Below are 11,652 nucleotides of genomic sequence, written 5' to 3' on the forward strand. Positions count from 1 at the left end.
CTGGTGTGCTGAAATCAGCCTAGCTGATTTCAGTATGTGTAGAACCAGTAGCTTCATCACCATTTATCAGCCTCTTAAGCCTCGATTCAGACTTTGACTTCTGAAGATGATTTGTAGATCTTCGTCTTATCTTTCCAACGCATACTGAATCGCTTCATTTCGATAACCGAGCTGATAGATATGACCAAAATACCGCAGCTGCTCAAACCCAACTGATTGCTGTTTTCGTGTGATCAGTTCGGTAATTGAGCGATCAGTTAGACCATGATAACATCCGATTTTGCCCAACTGACGTGAGGTACGACTTGTTCCAAATTGAGTTTTCTGATGAGTCCAGTTGGCGGATTGTCATTTGGATCATCCAGCTGAGAGATATCATCAAAACACCGAAGCTTGCCCGAAATTCAGTTTGTGCATAATTCAGCTTCAGCTTGCTTCTTGTGTTTGCAACTTCACACTTGAGTAAATATGTTAGAAACACAATAACAAGTTTTGTTAACATCAAAATCAAGATTGCGAACATGAAATGTTCCAACAATCTCCCCTTTTTGATGATCACAAAACTTGGATAAACAATCAACTCAACTAACATATTTCTCCCCCTTTTTGTGTGAATCAAAAAGTCATATTTTCAAAAAATTTTAAACAAAATTTTTCCCCCTCAATATTTAAAAATAATCTACTCATTATAATTTTTATGATTTCTCCCCTTATATTTTTGAAATTTTGAAAAATGTTAAAGAAGAGGGATAACTAACCAATTTTCTACATGGCTCATTTTCTGCTGCAACACATATGCTCTGCCTTCAACGAATAAACTGTATTTTCTCAGGCATAATTAGGTTGTAAATTTTATACCGCTGTAAACCTCTACGAGTCTAGTTCGCAACGCAAAAAGCGGTTTGTCATTTGGACACTCGAGCAAGGAGATATGCCATTTGTCCAATGGTCGCTGCAAGCTGCGCGAAAATTCAGTTTTGCATATATATGTGTAAAAAATCTGAAATTTTCTATTTTAAACATCAAAATCAGTTTCAATGCTCTTTCAAGAACAACCCGCTCTGATACCACTTGTTGGGATCGATTAGGGGGAGCATCATTGAGCTACAATAGCTCGATTCTTGAATTATTGAACACCGATGAATTAAATCAAGTTTGGTTAAAAACCAAGCGGAAGATACTCGAAATAATCCTTCGTAGAATTCGATTAAATATTTTGTAAACCATTTAAAATATATGCAAGTTGAATGAATAAAAATATTTTATTTGAAGCATTTTATCAAACACTTGTATGCAATATTTTGGTATTTGAAGAACACATAAAATGCTTCAACAATGCATCCTTAAAACAATGAAAATGATAAGCAAATGCAATAAACAAATAGACACGAATTTGTTTATGGATGTTCGGAGATTTAAATACTCCTAAGTCACCCCTTCTTCCCTTTAGGAAGGATTCACTAGAAAACTTTGATTTATACAACTCTTTGTATAAACGCATTCAGCTAGGACTTACCCACTGCCTAAACTGAACTCCTAGCACTCAAGATTGTAGGCAACACCTCACAATCAGCATATTGTTTAATGTCTCATATGCAAAGACTACATACACAAGTTTTACGTCTTTGTGCAAGACTCACTCAACTAATCTTTGAACTTCAACTCTTTTGTATATGTGAGAGTGATTGTATGTGAGAAATTTATCCCTTACAGTGTACATCTCAAATGTATCCTCACACAAGGGCTTGTGCTCTCAACTAGCTGACATGCTTTGAATCCTTTCAAAAGCTCTTGTTTGATCTTCAAGATGTTGTATTTATAAGCCCCAACAATGATATATATGTTAGACACAAGAATATGACCGTTTGAAAAGTTTATGTACTGTTTCTGGAATTGCAACGGTCAAATTCAGCTTGTTGGTTAATTTCCCGACTGGTCAACTCTGGTTAACTCAACTGGTCGTTCAGTTCAGCTGGTCAGCATCTGGTTCAGTTCAGTTCAGCTGGTCAGCAGCTAGTTCAGTTCAGATGGTTCAATTTCAGCTGGTGTGCTGAAATCAGCCTAGCTGATTTCAGTTTGTGCAGAACCAGTAGCTTCATCGCCATTTATCAGCCTCTTAAGCTTCGATTCAGACTTCGACTTCTGAAGATGATTTGTAGATCTTCGTCTTATCTTTTCAATGCATACTGAATCGCTTCATTTCGATAACCGAGCTGAGAGATATGACCAAAATACCTGCAGCTGCTCAAACCCAACTGATTGCTGTTTTCGTGTGATCAGTTTGGTAATTGAGCGATCAGTTAGACCATGATAACATCCGATTTTGCCCAATTGACGTGAAATACGACTTGTTCCAAATTGCGTTTTCTGATCAGTTCAGTTTGCGGATTGTCATTTGGATAATCCAGCTGAGAGATATCATCAAAACACCGAAGCTTGCCAGAAATTCAGTTTGGGCATAATTCAGTTTCAGCTTGCTTCTTGTGTTTGCAACTTCACACTTAAGTAAATATGTTAGAAACACAATAACAAGTTTTGTTAACATCAAAATCAAGATTGCGAACATGAAATGTTCCAACACATTTTCGTAAATCAGTTGAAAAATAATGAATTAATTTTTAAGAATAAAATATGACGTATCTTGGTCATATGAAGTCCAAATGATTTGAAATTTGGAAATAACGTAGAATATTCAAAGATAGAGAAGTTTCATGTTTTGAGTTTTGAAAAATTTGATCGTTTGACTAGTCCAAAGGGATATGTCGATGTTAAATTCTTAAATAGTATATTTTATATTATATTATATTAATATTAAAATTAAAAAATTAAAAATAAAAGAAAAAAGAAGGATAAATTCGAAACGTACGAATGAAATCAGAAAGCTACAGTAGTAAGTAAAGAAGAAAGAAACGTGAGAAAGAGAGAAGGAATAAGGATTTTTTTAATTTTCTTTTCGATCGTGCGATTTATGGGTTAATCCAATCGACGAACCGACTTCAGTTCTGAGATCGTTAACACAAGGTCTTCGATTTGAGGTATAATTTTATAGTTTTGGTGATGTTTGAAATTCATCAATTTGTGGAATAAATCCGATAAATTGTTAAATCATACAGAAACTGAAGATTGTTTAATAATGTATGATTTTAACGAAGATGATATGATTATAGTGATGTTATTTTGAATTATTCCCAATTTATTATAATTAGGGAATTTAAATCGGAGGGTTGAGATTGAATAATTATTTGTCAGTTATTATTAATTCATATATATATATATGTGTGTGTGTGTGTGTGTGTGTGGTAGAATAATCGACAAGAAACTAAGTTTTGAAGTCGGAATTGAATTATGTTATGATTTCGATTTGATATGAAATTTCAAAGTTTCAAAAGATATTTGAAACTTATATTGTTGATATTGAATGATGTTATTGATTGAAATGGATATGTTATTGATGTAGATAGATTATTATACTGATATCTTCAAGCTACATCGACTGGAACGAAGAATTGAGGTATGTTGCGACCGGGTAACATACGACAGGTATCTGTATGATATGATATATGTTTGATTGATTGGATTGAGAATACATGTCTATATGCCTTATTTGTTGAGTTTATGTGTCATACATGCATGCACGTTGAGCTATGGTCCTTGGATACCTTGATATGATTGGATTTGATTCTGGGGTTTGTGAACACAATGCTATGTTTGGTATTACATGACCCTTAAAGCATAGTCCTTGTGGCCCCGATGATTTATTGAGATTTGAGATTTGATGGCGCTTTGTCGACGCTATCATGCGAGTATCCCTGATTGAGGCATGTGTGCCAGCTCGAGCATTGATTTGATAGTGATTCGTTTAATTCTGACATGTGCTCAGTGGATGGGCATTTGACCTGATACCTCCACGATATACATGCATTGCATATCATATATCATTGTTTAGATATATGTGGTATATATTGTGGTTACTTCAGACTGAGCTTTGCTCACCCAGAGAGGGCTGTTGTTGTCTTTGTATCTTGACAATGACAGGTACTCCAGGATATCAGGAGACCGGAGATGGTACATCTGGAGGGAGTCATGGTTGATTTGAGGTTACGTGGTCTTTCCCAGTATATATGAATATGTATCTATATACCGGGGCATGTCCCGATGATATGAGTTGTTTGTATGTGGTTGGTTTATTTATGTGTGGGCATATTTTATGATATGAGATGAAATACTATTTTTAGTATTCAAACAAGATGTTTTGGGCTCATTGTAAAGAAGATTTTAAACTCGTTTTCCGCTTGTAATTAATTAACTCTAATCAAATTGCTTTGTAATAACGATTAAGAGTTAAGGGCCTCACATTCATCTTGAATGACATCTATCCGATTTGTGTCAAGTAGTGCATCATCGATTTTCTTAGGTTCTATCTGAGAGACAAACGCAGCATGCATAAATTCATTTATCATTTGATTTCTAGTTCTAAGAGGAGCAGTAGGGTTACCGATGACCAGCTCGAGTGGATGATCCTTTTTCTACTGGATACATGGTCCATATGGATTTAGCTCGATTGGTTCCAGTGCTCCTTCTTCTATTTGTATGTTTTGCATTTGTTGATTTTCTTCCAATTCGTTCACCGGTGAAGTTTGTTATTGAACTGTTGGATTTTCTTTTGAAATTTTTCCACTTGTTTTTCTCATATCTATCTCATCATCACTGCTAGTTTCAAGGTTAGTAGCATCAAGATTATTTATTAAATCATGTATACTGCTACTACTATTGTGGGGACCCGAACCTAATCCATCTTCTTAATCATTATAAGGATCATTTAATTAATCTGGGTCAAAATTTATTTTTTTTACAATACAAATGCGGAATCTTAAAGTAGTTAATCTGATATATATATCAACATAAAGTACAAATCATGTACACCATATGTTTCTCCCAACTAGAGTTCAGCCACTACATCAAGTACTGAAAATAACTCTACTCTAAGTCCGGATCTCCACGCTAATCTTGAATCTCTCATTCTCTTCACGACCCTGATCCTGTCACACCTGTTGTCATGTACACATAAAACAAGACAACAGCCGTATAACTCCGGTGAGAAATAATCCCAGTATAAACAATGTAAACATGCAATCATATAAAAACATATATCAAAGCATGAAACTTATATTAATATCATGTATCAAATCAGAAGACGTATATCGATATACAGATGCAAATAAAACTCTAGAATTGTCATCTCAGACTCGACTCATCTCTAATCTAGGGATTCCGGTTTTTGGATATTGTCACATATATCGAATCTCAGCAATATGAATGAATCAACTCCTAAGCGACATCGATTTAAACCAAACATCCAGTGTCTTGGCGAGTCAGCCGAAGACTTGTCGCATCAGCCAATGACTAGGCGAATCAGCCTATAACTCATTACATACTCTGTCTATGAATCAATAGATCACACATATCAATTTCAAAATTGCAGATATCAATGCAACAAAATAAAGTATGTGATTTAGGGAAACTCAAGTCAAATCGAACTCGAGTTGTGCAATCCCGAATCAACATTGATTTATACCTTTCTTTATATCAATCTGACTCTGTCGAAGTCTCGGATTCAATGCCTGTCAATACTCAATCTGGCAATGACAATAACGAGGAATACAATATCAATACCTTCCTCAATCAATACTGGATATAATCAGAACTAAATCAAATTCTGTTTCAACAGCATAACTGTACAATCTCAATATACCCAGCAATACAACTCAACAGATATCGATTCTCCGAACTCAAAATCAATATGATACAATTCTGATATCACATCTCAATCAATTCCACTCAGAAAACCATAACAATTTCATATGGTATCCGTTCTTCAATCCGATTTTGATTATACGATATTTAACATATCAGAAACACCATATATAAGTCATATCCGATTCTGACAATATCATAATTTCAAATCATATCACAAACATACAAAACTTACGTCAGTATGAACTCTGCGTCGATAGGAACACAGTACCGAAGTCGGATTTAAAATCGAACGGACAGATCTTTCGTAAATCACAATTTTCCACGTCGAAGAAAGTTGAAACCTTTCCATGAGCTTCACTCTCGTTTTCTGAATGTTGAAGTATAAGGAAAAGTGATATATATATATATATATATATATATATATATATATATCCCATGCATGTACGGGGCAAGTGGCTGATCTCTTGTGCAAACACGTCTTGCGCATATGCGAGACATCACTCGGCTCATATGCGCGAGACAATATGTCTCAGCGCGTGTCTTCACAGTAGCTCGCGCATATGCGCGCCCTCACTTGGCGCATATGCGCGAGGCCCTTTTCCATTCTTCACAACTCTTGGGTACCCTCGCGCACATGCGCGGATTCATGTCATGCATATGCGCGAGGTTCTCTGCCTGCCTCGCGCATATGCGCCCTTTCAGGTCGCGCATATATGCGAGGGGTCCAGTCCTCGCACCTAATTCATTCTTCTTTTTGTTTTCTCGGTCTGATCCGTTCTGTCTATACTCACATCACAATTATCCATGAATCATATCAGATTACAGTAATCAAAATTTCGGGCATTACAACTATTGTCATGACATATAGAAGATTCATCAAATACAATATGTATGGATTCTTCAACAGTGAGAGTTCTTTGGTTATAAGCTTTGTATGCTTTGCTCACTGCTGAATATCCTAAAAATATACCATTGTCAGCGTTCTACATCAAATGCGGTGAAATGTGTTTTCTCATTTATATATATACTTACAACCAAAAATGCGAAAGTATCCAACTTCTGGTTGATTGTCGGTCCAAATTTCATATGGAGTCTTTAGATGATTTTTATTGATCATGGACCGGTTTTGAGTATAACAAGCTGTGTTAATAGCTTCTGCCCAAAACCGTTGTGAAATACTAGATTCGGCTAGCATAGTTCTAGCTGCTTTCTTTAATGTGCGGTTTCTTCCTTCAGCTACTCTGTTCTGTTGAGGTGATCTAGCCGCTGATAGTTCATGCTTTATGCCATGATCTTCAAGATAGGATGACAAGAATTGGTTTAGAAATTAAGTTCCTCTGTCACTCCTGATTCTTTCAATTGCTTCGCATTTCTCATTCTGAAGTCTTTTGAGCAGCTTGATTAGTTGATCAGCGGTTTGATCTTTGGAGTTTAGAAATGATACCCATGTAAATCTGGAGAAATCATCAATTACTACGATAGTGTATTTCTTTCCCCCTAAGCTCGTTACGGGTATTGGTCCAAATAAATCCATATGAAGAAGTTCCAGACATCTTGCTGATGAGTTTCTTCCTCTGCTTTTGAATGTTGAGCGAACTTGATTTCCTAATTGACAGGCATTGCAAATTCTATCTTTGGAAAAGTCAATGTTAGGCAAACCAGATACAAGTTTAAGTTTGTTAATAGTAGCAATAGATTTAAAGTTGAGATGGTTGAGTCGTTTATGCCAAAGCTAATTTTTATTTCCATTCAAGGCAATAAAACAGGTAGGTGCATTATTATATATCATCATTCTATTTGACTTTATTTGTATTTTGCTCTCTATGACCAGTCAACATGATATTACCAGTTGTGGTTTTAACAGTGCATATTAGTTTTTGAAATACAACGGTGTAACCCTTGTCACATAGTTGACTTATGCTTATCAAGTTATAACATAGAATTTCTACAAGAAGCACATCTTTAATCATAACTTTGACGTGGATAATCTTACCTTTACCCACAGCTCTACCTTTAGAATTATCATCAAAGGTGATTGTTGGACCTCTGTAGTTGACTATTTCTGATAAAAGATCTTTGTTTCCAGTCATGTGTCTAGAGCAGCCACTATCCAGGAACCAGATGGATTCTTCCATATCCTTTTTCTTTGTTGCCTGTCATTATTGAAATAAGAGATTGGTACTCTTTTCTATTTGGGTCTCGAGTTTATTAGTCCTTTAGGAATCCACACTTGAATTATCCTGAAGGATTTTTCATGATGTGTCTTAAAGTAAGTGTTATCGCGTGCATAATCAAGTGGTGTATGCAATGCCTTTTATTTTCCAGTATGTTGTTTCGACCATCTGTCATTGTCACTCAATCGGTACCTCTTTTGAACAGGTCGGCTGTTGTGGTAATGGTTAGGTCTAGTTTCTGAATTATTTCCAGTTGACCCTGACTTTCTGCTGGCCCATCTGAACATTGTGAGCGGTTGTATTTGGCCTGCGTCTAAGCCATGATCGGTTGGCGTTAGCATTCTCAATTTTGACGTATCCTAAACCACATCGCCTTCTATTATTTTCAAGATTTACATTCTGAGTTATTTGATTTTTAGTCTTATCATGTTCATATACCGTACTAGATGTGACAAATTTAATTGGTTTTAAATTGTCTTTCTCTAGTAGCGGTTGAGTTGATGCTCCAGAAGTGCTGCATTCATTAATGTTATAGCCTAGTCCGGTTTTGTCTCCGACTGGTTTCTGCATTCATCCATCTTGTTAAGAGAAACAGAGGACTTGTTCCAAGTGTTGACTGTATTTATCAACCGTTTATTCTCTTTTAACGTGGCATGGAACAATCTTCACAAGTCATCGTTCTCAGCCGTTAACAGACTTAACTATACTCTCAAACTCTCAACCTCTTTTTGCTGTGAACAGCTAGAGAGAGTTAACTTGTTTTCCAAGTTTTGTTTTTTTGTTTTGGCTTCATTGAACTACTGTGATAGCCTCTTAAACTCATTTACCATGTCATGAAGTGCGGTGAGAAGATCTTCTCGTGTGACTTCATCAGAGTTAAAGTCAAATATCATTTCATCGGTATATTCTTGATCTTCTTTAGCCATGAGACATTCTACTTTCTCATCTTCGCTTTCACTTGAAAATTCTTCAGATATGGACTTTTCAGATTCGGATTCAGCCCAATTGCCTTTATCTTCTTCTGCAACTAAGACTCGCTGACTTTTCTTTTTAATGAAGCCTTTGTTGTCTTTAACTCGCCTTCTGTCACTTGATATTTTTTTCATCTTTTCTTGGCATGTTTCATTCTGAAATAAAATATCCTTTCTTTCCACAGTTAAAACAAGCTTGACCATCATCAGTATGGTCCTTGTTGAAGTGAGGTTTATTCATCTGTGGTTGATTTTTATGCGTGAATTTACTGAATTTTTTAACAAATAAAGATGTGGCTTCATTGCTTAATTGCTTGGCCAATTTCTTACTTGTGGACTCTTCGACCGGAAGAGACACTGTGGTAGCTGCCAATGCCTTCGTTTGTTGAGAGGTAAATGGTTCTTCTTCAGTTCGTATCCCAAGCTCGAACTCATACGCTTTAAGGTCGGTGAAGAGGTGAAGTTCCAATTTGTTCAGATCTTTGGATTCTCGCATTGCTATAGTCTTTACGTCTGATTCTCTGGGAAGAGCTCGCATAACCTATAAAGCAATTTTGCGATTAGAATAATCTTTTCCTAATGAAATGAGTTCGATGATAATACCACTGAACCGTTCATCAAATTATGCCAGAGTATCTCCTGAAATTGGATACGTGCCGATAGTCATAGTCCTTAGGGTCGAAAACTAGGGGATTTCATAGATCGAAATGCAATTTGCTCTTGATAAATAATTAAAGACATTTAATTACTTCATTGAGTATAATTAGTTTGGCATAGCTCGAGAGAGTATGTTCAATAGATTAGGAAATCTTGTCGGAAGCGTAAATCACGATCGAATGAATTAGTTAATAAACGAGGGGTAGGTGAACCGAGATTCCCAACAAATCCATTTCTCATTGAATTTTAACTCAACATTTTAGATTAAATTCTCATTCATTACTTGTTGAATCATTTTAATTGCATATTTAATTGAGTATAGTAGGAATAATCACACAACTCAATTTTCGTTGCTAAATGTTAAATAACTGAAAATAATAATTGTTAAACACAGTCTTCAGTGGAACGATACTCGTACTCTTGTACACTATATTATCACTTGACATCGTGCACTAGCGATTAATTTTGAGCATACAAAATCATATTTTTATTGGGGATTTTACTGTGCAAGTTTTGCTCGATCAAGTTTTTGGCGCCGTTGCCGGGGACTGTTAATCTACAATTTATTTTTTTGGTTATTTTCTTTAGCATTATTTTATTTGTCTTGAGCTAACACTCCATATTGTTTTACAGATATCCCTTCTAGTGCATGCCAAAGTCACTTGACGTGGAGCTTGAGTTTGATCCTGAAATTGAAAGAACTTTCCGAAGGCGGAGACAACAACAAAGACTTAAAGAACTAATGGAAAAACACGAGCAAGAGCGTGGAGAGGAACAGCGTGACAATAGACAAGTTGAGATACCACGCCGCATACCGATGCTGGAGTATGCCCAGCCTTCTTTGGAGGGTGCACGCCCTAGCATTGTGAGGTCTATCGTGCGGGCAAATCACTTCGAAATCAAGCCAGCCATAATCCAGATGATTCAGAACACGGTCCAATTTGGAGGAACTGCAATGGATGACCCAAACACGCACATCGTGGATTTTCTTGAAATTTGCGATACTTTTAAATTCAATGGAGTTTCTGATGCTGTTAGGTTGCGTTTATTTCCTTTATCCTTACGTGATAAAGCTAAAGCGTGGTTAAATTGTTTGCCTGTAGGTTCGATCGCTACGTGGGACGACATGGCGAAAGCTTTTCTCATCAAATACTTCCCTCCCTCCAAGACCATGAAGCTGTGGGCAGACATTACAACATTTGCTTAATTTGATCAGGAATCTCTATATGAGGCATGGGAACGCTTCAAGGATCTACTACGAAGATGCCCACATCACGAGTTACCACTTGGGTTAGTCGTTCAAACATTTTATTATGGTTTGCTTACTCCTTACCGTACTATGATAGATGCGGCTGCTTGTGGAAACCTGTTGAGAAAGACCGCGGAGGAAGGATATGAATTGTTAGAGGATATGGCTGCTAGCAGCTATCATCCTCAATCTGAAAGAAACAACCAGCGGAAGAGTGCAGGAGTGCACCAGGTAACTGATTTTTCTGCTATTACTGCACAACTTGATGCTTTAAACAGGAAAATAGACGGCTTGAATGTGGGTGGCACGGCGATGCGTCTTCAAGAGATATTCTGTGAAAAGTGTGGAGGAGAACACTATGCGAAGGACTGTCAAGATGACAATCCATTCTATGTGCAAAATGAGGCACCAGTGAACCAAGTGGGAGTCCAAAACCGCCCAAGGCATGACCCTTATTCGAACACATACAATCCTGGGTGGAGGCAACATCCCAACTTTTCATGGGGCGGTCAAAACAGTCAGAATAGACCGCAGGGAGGACAACAATATGGAAAACAACCGATGTACAGATCCGATCCTCCTAGAGAAGAAAAGTCCAACTTGGAGCAAATGATGTCTAAGTTTATTTCATCCACTGAAACTAGATTTCAAAATCAGGATGCGTCGATAAAGGGGCATGAAAATCAGATTGGTCAGTTAGCGAAGATGATAGCAATTAGAGAACCAGGCACCTTGCCAAGTAACACAGAGACTAATCCAAAAGAGCAAGTGAAGGCCATCGAGTTGAAGAGTGGGAAAGTTTTGGAGTCAAGGAAAAAAGAGAAAACTCAAACCGCAGATGAGC

At 36.8% G+C, this 11,652-nt stretch overlaps 1 non-coding gene across 1 annotated transcript; it reads right to left on the reverse strand.

Annotated features, from left to right (window-relative positions):
• Window positions 1–10,734: 10,734 nt before the first annotated feature.
• Window positions 10,735–10,840, reverse strand: LOC140817618 (small nucleolar RNA R71). The gene has a single exon (XR_012114831.1). It is a non-coding gene; the product is annotated as a small nucleolar RNA R71 (small nucleolar RNA).
• Between the last annotated feature and the right edge of the window lie 812 nt (window positions 10,841–11,652).

Source organism: Primulina eburnea, chromosome 16 (assembly GCF_022965805.1).
Source record: "Primulina eburnea isolate SZY01 chromosome 16, ASM2296580v1, whole genome shotgun sequence".
Classification (NCBI taxonomy): domain Eukaryota; kingdom Viridiplantae; phylum Streptophyta; class Magnoliopsida; order Lamiales; family Gesneriaceae; genus Primulina; species Primulina eburnea.